The 19,043-nt window shown below is 39.9% G+C and overlaps 1 protein-coding gene across 12 annotated transcripts in view; it reads right to left on the bottom strand.

The window, feature by feature from the left end:
• The window catches only part of HMBOX1 (homeobox containing 1), a 123,655-nt gene that overhangs the window by 98,913 nt on the left and 5,699 nt on the right, over window positions 1-19,043 (bottom strand). For 2 of the 12 annotated variants that reach the window (XM_040597112.1, XM_040597113.1), the window contains exon 2: window positions 14,607-14,688. The exons of the other annotated variants lie outside the window; for them this stretch is intronic. The gene's annotated coding sequence lies outside the window, so the exon portion shown is untranslated. The remainder of the gene's footprint in view (window positions 1-14,606; window positions 14,689-19,043) is intronic. 12 annotated transcript variants of the gene reach the window in all.

The following is a 19,043-nucleotide window of genomic DNA, read 5'->3' on the forward strand; positions in this document are numbered from 1 at the left end:
CAAACTACAACTCTCAGAAATGAAGACTGAACATTGAGTGCTTTTACCTTCCTTACTGATATACACAAAAGCAAGACTGTCTCAAGTACCAAGCAGGTTTTTAAGGCAAAAACACGAAGCCCATCACTGTATCACAGTCATTTTGATCCAATTACAACACGTTTTAGTTTAAAGTATTACAGTACTTTAAAGATTAAATAGCACCACGATTTCACAGATAAAGTTACTGTTCTGAAAAGTTCTTGGTTAGAGAATGCATGGCCCTGACAACTGTGTGAGCTTTTCCACTCAGGAGACCCAAAGTGAATTTAGCAGGCTTACTAGCATACTTCAGCATTTTCAGGATCAGAGCTTAAATGGTATCTCCCACATACATGTGGGGGGGAAAAAGTGAAGGAAAAAAGGAATCTGTTCCTAAGAAAACCAGGAAGCTATTGATCCTAAGTAGCTTTATGCTTTTGACTTCAGACTGAGAGGGAAGGAATGAAAAGCAAATACTATACATTTTAGTAAAAGAATTTTATCTAAATCCATGTATTTATAATCTATGCACTTATCACTAATTGGTAAATAAAACAAAACATGCAATAGGAAAAGACAAAACTTTCAGATGACAAAACTCACATCATACTGAAGGCATTTATTTGTTCAAGATGGAATCAAAAAGACAAATTTCATAAATATTAAATTATTATGCTGAGTCCTAGAAAACTCTAGCTGGACAAACCAACAACCCCCCCACACACACACCCCTCAAATCCCTGTACATGGCAAAACACCATTTTTCTCATTTTGAAAAATTAGACAGTTTAGCTCCTTTCAGGAGAGCAAACAGTCCAGACCTAAGGAATAGGAAAAGTTAATATCCCAAAAAGAGAGCAAAAGAAACTATTATGGCTACATACTGATATTTCCTGCCTCAAGAGCTCAGAAATTCATTCCCTAACACACTCAGAAAACTAGACTTGCCATAAACTGATGCCCAGATTTATTTCCCAACTTTTTTTTTTTAAACTCCTCACAATTTATTTTTAACTACTGCACAGAAGTTGCATCTGTTGAGAATGCTCATTTTGCAAACTGAGCTCCTGCTCTAGCAATTGCAGGGTGACTTTCCTGTCCTGCCTTCAGCAGAGTTCAAACCATTTCCTATTTTTCTATGCACTAATCCCAATTCGAGCGTTTACAGACTGCGGCACTGCCGTTCGCTCAAGACCCACTGCCTTGTCAGTAAAAGGACATACTGCTGCCATCTTTAACGGCTCACGTGAGCTTGAAAGAAGGATTTAGTACAAGTAGACGCTCTATGTTTAACTTGCATTTAAAGCCTTTAAAAGTTAAAGGAGTACTATGAATGATGCCAGGGCAAGCATTATCTATAAAGATAAACAAGCTCAAAATAGCCAGCAGAGAGCCCTGTTACACAGCGAGCATCCTGCCGTGAATGCATCTCCTTCAACAGAAGCAATTTAAGCAGTTCCTTTCCAACAATCTTCAGAGATTCATCCCAAAAACTTACCAGCAGGTACAACAACAAAAAAGCCAAACCAAATCTTATCATTTGAACAGCTGAAGGACTTCACAGAGAAGTTATCTTAAGAGAAGAGGAGCTCATTCTTAAGCATGTTGCTTGTGGTCACTCTTCTGAGTCCAGACACGCAGGCCATGAATATAAACTTTCAGTTATAGGGTCCTTCTCCCCAGGGAAAAATCCCTAGACCAGACTCAAAGCTGGACAATACTCCGAGCATGAGTCCCTAGCAGGGGATGTTTCCCCTCTGCAGCTTCAGGACAGCATCACTTCTTTCCTTGCCCCTGGCCCCAAGTACCACTGAAAGATCACAGATGAGTGCCTAAATGTGGGATGTGCGGCCCCAGAGCAAAACACAGTAGTGCTGGGCTCTGTACATGAGGTCCCCAGCCAGCAACACACCCTGTCAACCCTGCATTCAGCTACACGGTATTTGACAGGGCTGGGTCCACCGTTACGCATGCCCTTGATTTCACAAACACAGCTGCAATACTTACAAGCAAAGGTGCATCTGCATCACTGCAGAGTCATGCAGATTAAAAATAAAATTTTTAAAATTACTTTCCAATTTAAAATAATTTGCATTAGCAAAATTACTAAGATGCACATTTTGCAAAAATTTTCCAAGGGAAAAAGAGTATCAACCCAGTGAACTAGTGGAAGTCACTTGGTAAGCACTGGGAACTAGTGTCTGACTAAGTGCCAGCCCATCTTTCAAGCCATATCCTTGTCCGCAAGTACAAAAGAACAAACGTTTTCTTTTTACTTTGTTTATTTAGCTCAGTTCAATGACTACTGCTTTCAAAGTTGAGAAATCAGCTGGGAATTCAGAAAGCAGGAAAAACAGTTTCTTGCTTTTAAATGAGGAATAAAAAATATGGTAAGTTGATGAGCTCCACCAGCTCTATGTTTTTGAAGGGAAGGACAAGGTAACCAGAAATTAAGTGAAAATTGCCTTATCCAGACAAGACTCACTGTATTTAATAAATGTATTTTAAAAGAAAAGCTGTATTTTGACATGAAGTGTAACACAGCCTCAATGTCAAGTAAAATTGCCCTTTCAACTGAATTCCAGCTTCCATCCAAATGTAGCTCGACATGATTTTAAGTGGGAATCAGCTGGGAAATATGCAGAAAATTAGCCATTTTCTAATCCAGCATGTAATAAATGCATAGGAAGTAAGATAATTGTTTAAGTAACTTCTTGACACCTGCTAGAAAACTATGAACTTCTCAGCAGAACCTAAGAAATAAATGCACAAAACAAAACTAAAGATCAATTATTCAAACCAAAGTTTCCTGCCTGCTATTTAAACAATTTTGATTTAAATCGATCTACATGCTGCAGTGTTAACTTTGATGATCAACACACTGGTACAAGTACCCAGCACCTGAAGCCATAGGTATGTTAATACAACCTCAATGTGATGCATATGATGGAGGTGAGATAACTTCTGGTACTTATCTTTTACCTGCCTGGGAGGCAGTCCTCTTTCTGCCCTGAACAGCTAAGGGAAGGGAAGCAAAGGAAATTGTGGGAGAAGCCAATAGGACGACCAGAGGTATTCAGGTGGTTTAGCCAGCGCCTGTTCTGGGTGAATTAGTAAGAGCAGAGACAGCTTCCTTAGGCTCCTCTTCCAGGTAATGGAGACAGAAGTCCTCCACAGACAGTTCAGAACAGGAGCGTAGTTGCAGATCCTGTGCGTTGCTCCCTGGAGAAATTTCTCTCTGCCTCATAAAAGGCCAAAGCTAGTCTAGCTTTGTTTACAGACTTTACACAAGCTAGCTAGAAAGCACTGCACTCACTGCACTTCTACGAGCAGGAGCAACACTCAAGTACAAGGTCCTGCCTGCACTTGAAGGCAGGAGTGCTGCCTGGATTTCAAGTTTCTGAACCAAACTGGCTGTTCAGCTTGTCAATGTTTACACCTAGAGGCATGGGTACAACCGCAATTTCTACAGTGAAAGACACTGACTGCCCCATCCAGTGAAACAATACTGTACCACTGGGTAAGCCCAAGCTTTTCTTTGGTCAGTTTTCTAGGCTTGATGGGAAGAAAAAGCGGCGTTGGACTGACAATCACATTTCTATGGTACAAACGGGGCAAGAAACATAAACGCGAAATTCAAGCAAACAACTACACCAATCCTTTAGGAAGAAACACACGAATTAAAACCAAACCTCCTTTTCTTCCATCTTCTAAACCTGCAAATTGGAAGGGGCTAGAGCTATCATCAGGTTGTATCACACAGCATATAAAGGAAATGCTCAAACAGGTGTAGTAAGTTGTTCATAAACTACTAAACTGTGCTTTAAGCCAGTGAATTTGGTCACTCCCATGCCAGGAAGCTGCAAAAGCAATGTCAAAACTTTTAGGGAAAAAAAATCACCACACTGTTATGAAGTAGAAAAGGTTTTAGTTACTAGTAATTTAGTTATTCCAAATGAGGAATAACACGATGATATTTCCTATCAGATCTATTCAAGACACCCAGATAAATTGCAAGTACTACCAAGGTGATAAAACACCTTGAGTGCCAAAGCTATTCAACAACCACACAGGCAAAGAGAAAGTAGAACAAGTTGAGCTGCCTGGCCAAATAGCTGTTTCAGAGTTTTATTTTAAAACAAAGCACCAGCTATGTGCAGCCTTTCCGTCCATACCTTGTTAAATATGAAGTAGCAGATCCTACAGTCTTATACAGGTAAACACTGCAGCATCACGCTGCAAGAGCCACCTGTGCTGGGACACAATGCAGTCAGCAGGGTTTGAACAAAGCCATCCCACTGGTACCACCAGGACTGGAGCAGCTGGGGAGCACTGCAGCAAAGCACAACGTTTGCTATGCAAATCCATACGTATGCATGGTATTTTCAGGGATGTTCTCCAATGGCCTTGTCTACGCAAATTGGAAGGATTAAACCAGACCTCTGAGCAATTTAAATAAATCTGTACAACCTGAGTGTCACTGTGAGCGCCTTACACCGTTTCATCTTAAATTGGTTCCTTATCAGCTTAAACTTGCCTCTCCACATGCAGGAACTCTTAAGCACAGCAAGGCTACACCCATGAATTGACCTCAGACTACTACCATGCGTGTAACAATGTGATTTATACCTGGTTGTAATTTTACCCATTGTAAATTATATACATAAACAAACATAAATTATACCTACATACAAATGCATTTGTGTGTATATAAATATATGAAAACAAGCCACTACTTGTGCTCCAAATCTAAAAGCTTCTCCCAGCCATTCAATAAACCTTACAACCAGAGCCAGACACACTTTATGTTTTTATAAAGTCTGCAACTAAACCCTAAAATAAATAATAAAAAAAGGTCATAATCCATCATCCTGACATCAAATCAGCAGACTGGGATTTCAGTGTATCACAGTGATGGATATAGACTTGTTTTAAGCATGGTTTAGTCTGCATTATACCAGCACATTTATAGTTGCCTTTAAGACAACAATCTTCCTTTCCAAGATGTTTCAAATAAGATCAACACTCTTATTTTCCCTTAACTGCCTGGATCTGAGTCCACTATTGAGGAAAAAGAAAAAAAAAATTCCCTCAAAAATCATAACTAGGGAAGCAACAGGACTGTGGGTGCTAAAAAACACAATTTCTTTTTTTTTCCTTATTTTCTCCTGCTTGCCAGGTGATCTAATAACCACTCTTTGATGGATCAGGAGCTAAACCTCTCTCAGGAACAAAATGCTTCCTAATAAACCCCCAGCCACCATACAACCTCTCCATCCACTGCTTATCACCTGTGCCCTTGCACTTTGCCACAGTTTCAGGCTGCTGGAGCAGTATTATAGTGCGCTCCGCTGCCTATGACTACAAAGGACCCCGTCCAGTCCCCCCAGGATACTTGATTGCATTACTCCCCAACTTCCATCTGCTCAGATCAATGTCTACCTGCTCCCCTTGATCCACACCTGCCCATCTCTCTCTGGTTTTGATGGGGTGAGATTTTAAAAAAAAAAAAAAAAAAAAAAAAAATCCAACTTTTTTGAAACAACTCTACGGGCCATCCTGCATCCCACTAACACTAAGAGATATGGAAGCGGTAGTCATAAAATCACTGACCTTTTTGGCAAAACATTTTCTTCATTAAAAATACTGATAAAAAACCTGCATCTCTTCAGCTTATGCTTTGCAGATAATGCCAGCAAACACCGACAGCAGTGGAGAATATGCCCGTAAGTAGAGTACAGAACGTTTAATTTTGCTGCAATTATTTCAGAGTCCCCCTTCTAATACCTTATAGACCACCAAGAGTCAGCAAGTCACTGGCACCGATATGGAAACTTCCTGTTTGATACAGATTTAAAGATCTCAGGTTTTAATCTGTTTTGTAAATGGTGCTTCATAAGCACAACTGGTAATCAATTTGGAAAAGAGGATAAAATGTAAAAGAATAAATTATCATCTCTATCCATTTCCCTTGCTCCCCCTGCCCTCACCATAGTTTTATAACCCTTCTTTGAGCCTGCTTATGCAAGCAGCCAAACGAGAAGAGCAGAGGAGGTGAAAACCCCCAGCAGAAAGGTGACAGGATGAGTGGCTGCTGGTGGGAAACAGGTCTATGAACATGGATGGTGTCAGGAAGAGCCCCCATCTTTCAGGTTGTTCGTGTTTCAGTTTTGCTGCAAGGAAAAAAACCCTGACAATTCCTTGTGTGTTGCAAGGGTGCAGGAAGGCATAGGAGTATACACTCTTCAAATGAAACAAAAAAACCACCAAAACACCCAATAACCATCTAAATAATTATAGCAACCCTAGGTCTGAACGTACCCCTCATATGATACTACTACCCTATATTCCTCAGTATTTATAAATAGGAGTGGGTTTACCATCTACACAGGCTAGGAAGTCCCTATCATTCACAGTGACTTCTCTTTTGCTCAGGGTGGAAGCTCATACATACAAGTACAAACTCAACGGTATGAGTTTGTAAATACAGATGTGTATAAACAGAGTAAAAGATAAGCAACCATGCAATATGAGGCCATAATTCCACCAAGCAAGAAAGCATGAAAGTAACCCCAGGTAATGTAACTGTTTCTACATATTCACACAAATAATCTTAGCCTGTGTCCTGACACTAATATAAGAACACAGTCTTACGGAGCTTGAAATCTTCCCCTGGAGAAACAACTTTGCAAGAGCAGAATGGAAGAAAACACGCTGTATAGGAAAGAATGCTTGTAGCTTTGCTAGCTATTTAAACCAAGCTGATTAATCTTTAAGATCTAGCAGCTTTTCAGATTTTTGCCTTCCCTCCCTCTCCTCATTTCACCAGTCTTTTTATCAGTGCTTTAAAGTAACAGCACACCAAGAGCTAAGTTATACCCAGGACTGCATACACAAATCCCATCATGTGCAAAAGCAACAACTCACGTAAGAGCTCAGAAATTACCAGCTAGCTGGAGACACAAGACAGGTCAGATGCAGAATATAAACAGCAGAGCTGGCACGTACCAATCTCAAAAGAGATGCCTAAATACAAGCAACCACAGCCCTGCAAAAACTATGCAATCATAGGTTTTTCAGTTGTCTTCTCAAACTGGAACCATCAGGGTTCACATCTGGCAAGCTTTTTGCTGCAAAGGTAGCATCTTAGGTCCTGGTAAAATTTGAGACTGTTAGATAACATGTAGATCCCAAAGCTGACACATTAAAAAAACCACCCTAACAATCTGATAAAAGATGCCAATATTGACAGCTTGCTTTTGTATACAGCAAGGTGGGAATGGAGGACAAGAAGATATTCAGGGAAGAAATATGAATGAACAGAAGGCATTTATCAGAAGCCTGTTACCTGGAGGAGGGACACCTTGTTCTGAGCAACAAACAAATGCATAAAAGACAGGCCATCCCCTTCCTGGAAACTGCTTGCAGTCTAAAGCCCTGATTGTGAGACCATCATCCATCACATAAGGTTAAGCACCCAATATGTTTTCTGGTCTAGGCCTTAAGAAGTGAAAGGTAGTCCAAGGTAGTCCTTCAGCAAACCACTGGGGAAATGCAGGTTTTGTGGAACAAAAAAAAAAAAAACAAAAAAAAAAAAAAAAAAAAAACCACCAAACCAAAAGTGTGACAAAACCTCAATATGAAGCACAGTACAGGAGATTTCAACTAGGAAACAGTTAAGTACAGCACCTCAGAAGAGGCCTTCCTTTTGGTAAGAAGTTACTTGGGAGATAAGGAAAGATGACAGAGAATCAGAGCACCATTAATCACTGGCATATATCCCTGTTTTTCCACACCTCAGGTCTAACTGCACAATAGAAAGGCTGTTTGCCTTTGCTAGAACAAGAATTTCTGCATAAAGTGTATGGATGCAATGCATATGTTGCATAAAACCCAAGTTTACATAATAAAGAGAATATATATTTGCTTTGATCTCAAGTTGCCCCATAAATTTTTAATAACAGCTGTAAAACAGAAATCTTTGGATAGAAATCAGCAGCAGCAATGAAATTTAAGCATGGTACTCATTTCAGGTTAAGGAAACCCCATTCCTATTAGAACTGTTACTAACTTCTTGCAAGGAGAAATGCAAATGTCATTCACAGCCATTTATTCGCAAATTATTCTCTTCAGCCTAATGCTTTGCCTTGCTTTCTCCAAAACAGAGGGACTAAGGGACCATTCAGTCTGTTGTGTCATCTTTGTTCTTATTAGTGGAGACAATGCAAAGTTCAGGTATTAAGGCCTTCTCATTTTACATTTCACTGGAAGGGTGTTTCAGTACGTTTTTTCTTCCTCTACAGAGGAATTGTTACATGAAAAGTACTAAAAAAACCAAACAACTTTTCTACTATGCATTACAGTTTCTTGCTCAAGTGCAAAGGGACAAAGAAACCAAAATCTTTTTTATACACATGCATTAAAATAAAAGCAGGAAACAGATTAACATATGGAAAAAAATATTAACCTTTGTGCTTTCAATGATGCAAGTCATGGGAATTTAGCTTGCAGCACTGTTTCCAGCTCCTTCCCCCCATCCCCCACCCCCACCCCCAGCTTAAGAACTACCACTGTTGTACATACAACATTTGAAACAGTATGTTCACACAGGTCCTATTAATAAACCCCAAATATTTTAGGTAAACTAGGAGGCAGTCAGGCTCCAAAAAGCTGCAGCTATCAAATACATATCTAGAAAAAAAATATTAAATAAATGTGAACTTTCTTGTTGAAGACTTACAAAGATCACTGTAGCCAAGAAAAGTCTCACACAGTGGCATTTTACAGGAAGGCATTTTTTGGAAAATAGTATTAAAAGAGAAATCCAACAGTATTAGGGGGCAGAAAAGAGAACAGATGATTGCAGTGCAGTATGATGAGCATGAGAAAGAGCAAGCTAATGAGATATAAAACTGCATACACTGGAGACAGCTTTACAAGTTCAAGAAATGACAGCCAAATAGCAATCATACCACACCAAAAAGGTACTGACAAGTCAGAAAAAAAAAGTAATTCATTTTCTAACTGACAGCAGACTTAGTCCTTACGCACAAACAGTACACACAGTTGGAGTTAAACAGTAACTGATAGGCCTATAGATGTTTGTAGATGACCCAAAATGGAGAGAAATCATTTGTTGTCCTCATTCTGCGATGCTCATGCTACTCTGGACGCAGACAGATGTATTTTTCTGGATACAGGTATGTCAGTAGAAAGCCAACCTGTGCGTGCTGTGCTGTGCCCTGCCTCTCCTGCCATCACCTCCTTGCTAGGAATAAGCACCTGCAGAGTCCTGCCGGCACAGAACTTTGTGTGCGCACTCCCCAAATCACTTTGAACAAAACTATTTGGGCTAGATCAAGCATGAAGTTACATACAGGTGCATGTTATCCCAACCAATTTCATCTGAACCACATCAGTTATTAAATAAGGAGCCCTGTCAACAGATCTGTGAGGATGGTAACTTCAGAGGAAAAGGGTAATTGTTTACTATCCAGCACACAGAATTTAAAATAATTATTTGTTCATGCCTTTAAGTGGCAATAGCCTTTAAGAGGCAATAGAACAGGACTGAACAGGGACAAGCAAAAAAAAAAAAAAAAAAAGGAATAAATAAACCAAACCAGACAAAAAAAAAAGGTGACTTAATATGCAAATTAAGGGCATTTGCTCACTAGGAATTGAACTAAAAAAAAGTACCTCCCTTCACAAAGGCTACCTAGCCTCCAGGTATGTGACATTACACAGGTGAAAAACATTGCAATGGACACAGCTGTGGATGGCAGTGTGTCTAGACAAATGGGCCATTAAAGATTTAACATGCCTAGACCTCTCTTTTAACTGGAAAAGATGGGATACAAAAGATATACCGAATGCCTCAAGCACACAGTGAGGATATTTGCAAGTATATACTGGGGATGTTTGCCTCATTCTTACAGGCTTTCCTTGGCATCCAGGACTGCTAGTTATCTAGCCTTGTGCCAGAGATAAGGCAAACTTTTGATCTGACTACAGCCATTCGTTTATTAAACCTGAATTTAACTGAACTTAAGCTTCTGTATTATGTTTTGCAACTCTTAAGTATATCTTATTTCACAGCTGCCTATATTCAGAGGTACAAATTAGCATAGCTCTGCCTTTACTGCAGATCAGAGCATAGCTTCAAGCAACACCTTCACAACATACACCCTTATTTTTAGAAGTACTCTCTGTGTGCAACACTGCTGCTCCATAGAAAAAGAGCAGCAAAGCAGGAACCTCACCGAATTCACAATTTCAAAGTTTACCATGTAAAACACCAATTAAATAACTGGCTTCTAAACCCTCCCTTGTGCCCGCCTGACAGTAGTCTGTCTTAAGTACGTCTTTAAGAACTATTGTAAAAGGTTTTAAAAGGTCCACCTTTCAAAAATAAGGAGAGAAGAACAGGGGACAGGATGAAAAACACAAGGATGTATCTATATGGAAACTATTAATTTCATTTCCCCATTTGCACATGCCACAAAACTGAGGAGGTCAGACTGCACCTCTGAAACTTGTCAGGTCTAACCCCCCTGCAGCATATGCAATTTTCCAGTGCAACTTGCTCTAAAAATAAATGTGCAGGCACATGATGATTCACCTGGATTTAGGTTGGTGCTGGGGTAACAACTGGACTACAAAGACAAGTTCCCCTATAAAAACAAGCTGTTTCAGAGCTGCAAGGTAGGGATGTCCGTGCTTTTTGGCACGGTAGCTTCAGAAACCTGAGAGAACTTTGCTAAATCTCTTTTTGTTAGGTGGCTGACTAAGGCCAGAGCTGAAAAGTTACTTAAAATAGGTTTTAAGCTAAGTCTATGATTGGGAACTATGACTGCAAATGGCATAGGAACAGATGCAAAAGAAAGGCTGTCAATAGGAGCAGGAAAAACAGGCAAGAGAGACTCAAGATGCAGTAGGCAAGCAGGCACATTACTTGCCATTTCTCTGGTTTCTGAGAACACCAGTCACCGTCCACGACTCTCCTTAGCAGCTGCAAGTGCGCAAAGCTCATACCCAGCACATCCAAATTAATGCAGGAGAGTTTAGGAGGTCTGCCCAAGCAATGTCTCTGCACAATTATACCTCAGAAGTCATAACCTCTCCCTTTAATATTTAAGAAAAAAGAAATCACATTTGCAGCCAAAATGTAGTGATAATACTGCAATGGCAGTACGGCCCTGAGCCTGCAGTCTTTTCTCAGAAGTAATTCTCATTAGAAGAAAACTGAAGGATCATCCTCTTTATCCAGCTACTTGCAGGACATTTAACACATACTGTTCACTACAAGGCCAGCGCTGTAGACATTTCCAGGAGCAGGCAAGGAGAATAAAAGTGTTTCAATCCCAACACTGTGCAGTTTTTATCTGTAAAAGATGGAAAGCATAAAGCAAGAGTTTGGAAGCAGCACCCAGGAGGACACCAGAATAAAATTTCTACCATGATGGGAGGGAAGGCTGCATGTACTAAATCGGTTCATCAAGTAATTGGAAGAAGGGCCTATGTCTCCTTTGGAAGGTTGACAGTAAGTCCGTCAAAAGCAAAAACAACGTAGGATTAATTATTCTTAAGTATGAAAGTACCTTGAACTCAGTGATCTACTGTTAATTAAAAAAAGAAAATACCCTCAATACAGTTCCAGTTCAGTTCTTGTGAAAGCCAACAGAGAGCACTCCCACTGCCTCAAATGTTTTCTCTTGTTTTAAGGACTTAAATTTTAAAGACATTGAAATTTAATGGAAATTGCAGGTATTAAGTACTACTTCTATTCCATATTCAAATATCTGAGCCCACACAAGAGAGTCTCCATTAACTCATTCTGTTCCAACAGCTCTGGAAATCACTGAAAAGTGACTAGCAAACTAACTTCATTAGCATAAAGGAACTCCTTGAAGGCAGCTTTGGAAGGGTTTAAAGAGATGAAGTTTTCTTTTGGTTTTAGCTGGTCATCCACCAGGTAAGAAGCAGAATGCAGATCTGACATGCAAGAAGTAGAACAGACAAGGTCTGCGACAGTCACTGTTTGCCTTCTCCCTTTTTGTGAACATGTCAACACTGAAAACTAAATGTGCTCAGATTAATTTCTGCTCCCATGTAGCTAATGCATTTTGTGAGGGAGTGAAGAAAACTAAGGCTTCTCCAGCCCACCTTTCCCACATCATTTTTGCAAAACAGGGAGTAGAAATATCTTCAAGACAAATCAGCCTCTGTAAGCATCCTGCTGCAGCTGCAGGATCCAAAGCCTCTCATGAAAAGTTCTCTCCTCACAATGTGTACAAGCCATCTATCAAGGGATCCACAAAAACCAGCATGCTGGACAAGGAGCCATATGAAGTAGAGACACAAAGAAGGAAAAGGATTTTAATCCACCCTTTTATCGAAGTGAGGTGCCTCCGTGTGGGCTGAAGGGAGGCAGCCCCACTGGACCACAATTTTAAGACCTGTAATATCCCAACTGGAACAAGGTACCTACAGCCTTTACTGCAAGTACTGGGCAGCAACAAGTCCTTTAAACAAAAGACAAGCAGACAAGAAAGCCATAGCAGCTTCATGGACACTGCCTTACTTTTCCGTGCCAGCTCACTAATCTAACACCTCTAAATTATGAGGGACATTTAAATAACTTGCGGCTTGGACCCGCCTCATAGATATCTAACACCTCGGAGTGCCCTAGAGCACCCAGCAAGTCACTGGATACCCCGTGGTTAGAAAGCTTTTTTCCCCTCGAAGCTTTCAGACTATACTGTTTTGTTGGTTTTTTTTTAAAAAAAAAAAAAAAAAAAAGACTGGAGGGAGCTTCACACTCTAGCATGACAAAGGCCTGAACAGTGTACCTGCATTTCAGTTTGCACCCTGGGTTATTAGCCCGAGAGTTTATAAAACAACTTTAAACATGCCAGCTTTTATGTATTACAGTTTATTAATCTGGAATGATACATCACATGTGCTGGACGCATAAAAGAGTTACAGAAACATGGTTTGCATTTTAAAATGGTTTAGTGAAAACAAATGAATTATCTTTATTAAGTGAATTGAACCTTGCTGTGTCCTCCACTGAAAGATTTCAGTATTAGCGAATCTCTTTCTTCATTGTTCTTTTTTTCCACCTTATGTTAGGTGAGGAAAACAAGCATTTCCGCATTTACAGATCCCAAACGGTCTCTCAGTTTTGAAATAAACAGTCTTATCTGAACTATCAGAATATACAGAATTGAAGAAAATACGCACATGCAGAAGAGGCTACTTCTGTCAAAAGCTGGTTTACTGTTTCATCAGATTCTGGTTCCATGTGCTCAGCCAAGAGTGACTACCATCACTTCACTGGTTTGACTTGAGATATTGGCAGTAAAAATACATTGTTTAGGTTCTGTTTAAGTACAGGAAGTGTAGGCATTATGTCAGGTGGCTTAGGCTTAAAAAAAATGGTATTTGGGTATTTTAACCTATTTAAATAAAACATTTTTTTTAACAAAAACCAATTTTTTAATCCAGGTTATAAACTCAAAGTTTATAAATGAGAGAGTAATTGTGAAGAGAGGGTGGAGATGCCTCACTGCTGGTTTTATTAGCTAACTTAGCCAAGTCAGCTTTATTCTTACCAAAGATACAGATGCATCCATTTGCTAATAAATGGATCTGTTTTCCACAAAGTAGACTTGGCTTCCAGGCTCCAGATGAGTAGTGAGGCCCTCTAGCATCCTGAAGGGTAGGAGTACAGGAATTTTAACACCTTCTTGGTGCAGTATTTAAACTGATCACCAGTGTAAACAAATATAATCGAAATGGACTGTCCTGCTGGGCAGTAAACTCTTTGGAAGTAGAGAGTATCTTGTCTGCACACTTGCTTAGGGCTTAACAAATTGGGGCCCCAGCTCAGTAACCTCTCAAACTGCAACCATGTCACTCTAATATTCATTTTAAGTATTTTATCAACAACTTAAGCGCAAACATAACCCACCTAAGCAATCAAATACAAAGAGCCAAAAAAGAACCGGATCCTAGTTTTCCAGTTGTACAAGCCTCAGAAGGGGGGAGGAGATAATACCTAAGCAAGTAAGACAATCCAACAATCCAAAACCAAGGTTTTCTGGAGGAAGGGGAGGTTGGAAGGAGAAAAAGAGAGATGATCTTTCCATAGCACTGCAATGCCACAGGAAAGCACCACGTTTAATGTAATCAAGCTCTACATTGCAGCCATATGGAAACAATTTCAGTCAATAAGCAACTCCTGCAAGAAGACAGCAGAGGAACAGAAAAATCAGATACCGATTTAGCTAGAGGCAGGAAAGCCGCTAGCTGAGCTCAGAGGCTTGCATTATAAGAAATATTTATGTCCAACAAAACAGCACACATTTTTGAGTTTGTTACTTGCCTTACAGACTTCCACAGTGCCACACCTCAGACTGCAAGCAGTAAAAATGGCATACCTTCTTTCACAATGTCTTTCCCAGCCTCCGAGATCCTGTGTCTCAGCCCCCTTCCAAATCTTTCCTCAAAGCCCACTGCTATGGCTGGTTTCCCACCGATAGCCAGAAAGGAAGCAGACATCTCAAACTTCAGATACTCACCCGACCTCTTTGCCTTTTATCTGCCTGGAATCAGCAGGTTTCAAATCGGGGGCTTTCTCAAGGAGCAAGTCCTTTCAAACACCTACCTTGGGGAAAAAAAGCCCAAATAAACCAACAAAAAAATCCCACACAACACACTTCACTTACTACTAACAATGGTATTTAAAGGAGGTTTGGTTTCAAGATCTCATTCTCCAGTATCCTAAAAAGCAACAGCAAAAATACTGCTGCTCCTACAGAAAGAGACATTCCTGTGCACTACTGATTACAGCTGCAACATGGAGGGAGTAAAAACTATCAGTTTGGGACAGGAAAAGGGAAATTCAGGGGAACAGCCAGCAAGTGAAAGCAGCTGCATTTTTAACAAAAAGCAAGAAGGCACATTGCTATGAATAAAACAGAATTTACTTGAGTGTGACAGAAGAGTGACACCAGTATTATGCGAATAATGCCCATGAAATGAACTGAAGGATAATTCACAAGTGATTTCAGAAGCAGCCACTTGTAAAGGTTGGAAAGGTCTTCACTTCCATGATGCCATGCAATCTGCCAGCAGATGCACCACGGCCACCCCAAAAGCATTGCGAATTTATACTCGCAGACAAAAGGTCTTGGAAAGTTCCTCTTACTAACCAAAGTATAAGATTCGAGATATTAAAAAAACCAAACATACACAATAAAATAATAGTAATAAAATTTTAAACCAGTAATTTTCTAGTGGAAGGGCGAGCCACCAAGACCACTGTGAACAGTTTTCTGTTACACTGGGGCAACATGGTTTTCTCACATGAAACACCTTCTAACTCACCAGTAATAAAAGATTATTTTCAACAAATCCATTAGCAGGGAAAACATTTCACATCAGCCTTAAAAAAAAATGCACCGAAAAGGGCTTTTTGCAGTCTTGTAGGGTGGATACTTTTTTTTGTTTTTCAATGAGGGAATCTAGAAAACGAAGGCAAAACGCCACGCCAATGGATGTTCATATTATGCTAATGCTGAAAAATGGGAGGGAGCAAATCTGGAGAGCTGTAAGGTGGTCAGATGGGTGTCAATCCAGGCAAACCAACAGGGAAAACAAAATATGGATATATTTTCCCAGCAAAGAATTAGAGAACAGGGACACTGGTAGTGCCAGTCAGCATGTTTTAATGACAAACGTTCTTGATAAAGGACTAACTTTATTCTCAAAGATTACCAATGTAGTCAAACAGAAGAAAGTGCGTGCACAGAGCATACTTTGGTTCTAGTGGAAATCCACATTAGCTGCCCCTTATCTGAGAGCTGTCAGTTAGCCAGTTCTTAATCTGCTTCCTGGGATTGCATCATGCTAATTTTTTTGTCACTAAATTTAAGGTCTGATGCAGTTCAACATTTTTATCACTGCAGATAAAAATCTGTGACTGACACCAGGACTACAGGAACAGTACATTATTTTGAGGAAGGGACTGCAAAAGAACAAAGTCTGAACACCTACCTTAACTTAGCTCAGGAAAGCAAAACACATCTGAATACAAAGCCAAATTTATAATCTAAGAAATGCAGATGGTAACTACTAAATTGGCAGACTTTACTAGAAAGAATCTTAGTGCTGGGAGCAGCAAGGCTCGCGAACAGGATTTCCCTACGCCAAAGGGCTAACGTGAACCTCTTAAATGGCTGCATAGCAAGCAGGGCCACTGCACCTCTGCATTCAGAACGGATCAGACACAGGCTGGAACATTCACCATTTTTGGTTTCCACAATGTTAAAAATAAACGGAGACCATGAAGAATCACCGGATGATCTGAGTGCTAGAGAAAATGCCTCAGAGTGAGACTTAAAAGCTCAACTCTGTTTCCTTATCAATCGAGTAACTTGATTACAGAGTGTAAGTACCTCCATGGCAAGAAACTACTGGGTACTAAAGGGCTCTAATCTTGTCAGGAAAGTCGTAACAAGAACCAGCGGCAGAACTTAGACAAATTCAAATTAGAAATCAGCCACTTATTTTTAACAGTGAGATGGCACAAACAAGTGATGAGTCTGAAATTACCAATGACAGACACTCAAGGCTGGAAAGCTTTCAAATTGTTTTTAGCCAAACATCAGTTACTGGTCTCAGTTTCAGAGTAAATGATTAAAATTTAAAGGCTTGTGATACAAAGCATATAAAACATATCAGAGAAGGCAACTTAATTGTCTGTTCTCACCTTAAATTTTATGAATCTCCCCATATGTTAACATCATTCTATTTCTACAGACCAGGAAATTAAAGAGGGAGGAATAAGTTTCAAGTTCAGTTAAGTTCCCTCTTTTCAGACTGCTGTACTTGCCACTAAACAGCACCGCTCCATCAAACAGATGGAGCCCCCATGAAACACAAACAGTCAGAGAATGACCGACGACGATGTCTGGTAACCATGCATAATACAACTTAGTTGAGAAAACTGTGATCAGCTACTTACCTCTCCCATCTGCAGCATGAAAAATCAGTATTCGCTTAAATAACTAGTTCTTATTCTGTGTAAATACACTTATGACATTCATGTTTATACTACCGAGAGCAGCAGCATGCACTACCATCCAGCCAAGAATCTCCAAATGCTTTCACATTTGTGAAGTATCTCAACAGCCCTGAAAGGATTATTTTCCTATTATACACTGGAACACAGGCAAGTCAAGAAGTCATAAAATAAGACCTCTGGCACAGCCTAGAAACAAGAGCCTAGCCCTATCTCATTGCCAGGAAGAACTTTCCTTTTCAACATTTGAGCACTACTTACATGTCAGAGCTGCTGCATACCCAGCTGCTCAAACTCCCAAACCCTGCCAGTTAAATCACAAAGAGATTTCTAGTGAAAGCTGACATTGTAATCAGAGAATCTGATCATGGCAGAGAAACTGTCCAAAATAAAGGTCAGAATAAATATCCAAGTAGAAACAGCACTTGTATTTCATGAACTAACTAAATGCTTTCTGCTTCCATTAGTATTACAGTACTACTGGAAGAACAAAAAACAGATTCAGTGCTTGCTTCAGAGCTCATAAGAAATGGGCGACTCGAAATGCAGGAAATGACTATATGCTACACTTCCCAATTGATAGGGCATAGGCTTATCAGAAGAATAAAACTGGCTGTTCACAAGGCTCACTAAAAGAGCAGCTTACAGTATTGTTTCAGTAGTAGCAGCAGTTGTTTTACTGCTGAACTTACAAATTCAATAGGTGGGGTATTCTTAAGGAAGTGAGAAGAAAATAAGGCTTCTTAAATATTAAGTTTGAAACAGGGAGAAAACAGATGCCGGGAATTCAGGGCAAGTGAGAGTCAGCCAGGGTAGAGCCAAACATAATTAATATAGTTTGTATGCCTGGCTTGTAGATTACTTCCTTAGCTTCATGTTAAGACCTCATCTACCACCACAGCAGCAAACGGGGTCCATATAAAGTTAACGTAGCCTAAATAGACATACGTATGGAGAACAAAAGAATGCCACCTCTATGCATAAGGTAAATAATAAAATTTGTTTCCTCAGGCTGCAAGGAACTCTCTTTCACTAGATCTGGAAACAATGCTCCACCCTTGGGCAAATAGTGACTGGAAGCAGCACTTGCCAGCATACCATGGGCATATGCAAGTTAGGTCTTTGTTAAGTCGTATTACAGAAGTCATTTAGGCGTACACATACGTACAACCTGATGAAGGGCTATGCTCGGTAAGAAGCTTCAGGCTAGCAATTGCACTGAAAACAACATGAAATGATGAAGTAAACATTCATTGAGGAAGTCTGTAGGAGAAAGAGTTAACTGACCCTCCATACCTTCTGGCTGGCTGCACTGGAAAGATAAAGCAGAATACACTTTGTCAGAAGCACTGCATACAGCACTTCCCAGTTTTAAGAGCAGTCTTTAACTTCAGACTCAGCATGCAGCTTTGATTAAGGACTGGGAAAAGGAAATCTGCACCCAGATGGGTAGAATAACCAGTTATAATTATTTTAATCCTTTAAAAAGCGCATTGAAACAGTAATTGTTCAACCTTTTGGTGTCTACATTAACACAGTGCTGAATCAAAACAAGTAAGAAACATGCATGTGCATTCCTGAGATAGATCTGAAGTCCAACACTGAAAAACTCCTATTAAACGAAGCAGAAGAAAAGCTATACAAGAAAAAGTGGCATTCCTTACAGTCTTGTGAAAAAGTTTACCCCATAGTGCTTTCGGCTTGATGGGGGGTGTTGTGTTCTAATGGATTTAAAAGCAACAAAATTAACTGAATAAATAAGGATGACGAGTGTCAAACCACAGAAGTCAATGGAACACAGGAAATCCTCCCATCACTGTAAAAAAAATCTCATTGACTTAGGTATTTTATTGAGCACATTAAATGACCAGCCAGTAAATTCCTTATATGGTTAATATATATTAATATATCACAGATGTAAAAGTGCAATAGA

The sequence above is a fragment of the Falco naumanni genome, chromosome 6 (assembly GCF_017639655.2).
Source record: "Falco naumanni isolate bFalNau1 chromosome 6, bFalNau1.pat, whole genome shotgun sequence".
NCBI lineage: Eukaryota > Metazoa > Chordata > Aves > Falconiformes > Falconidae > Falco > Falco naumanni.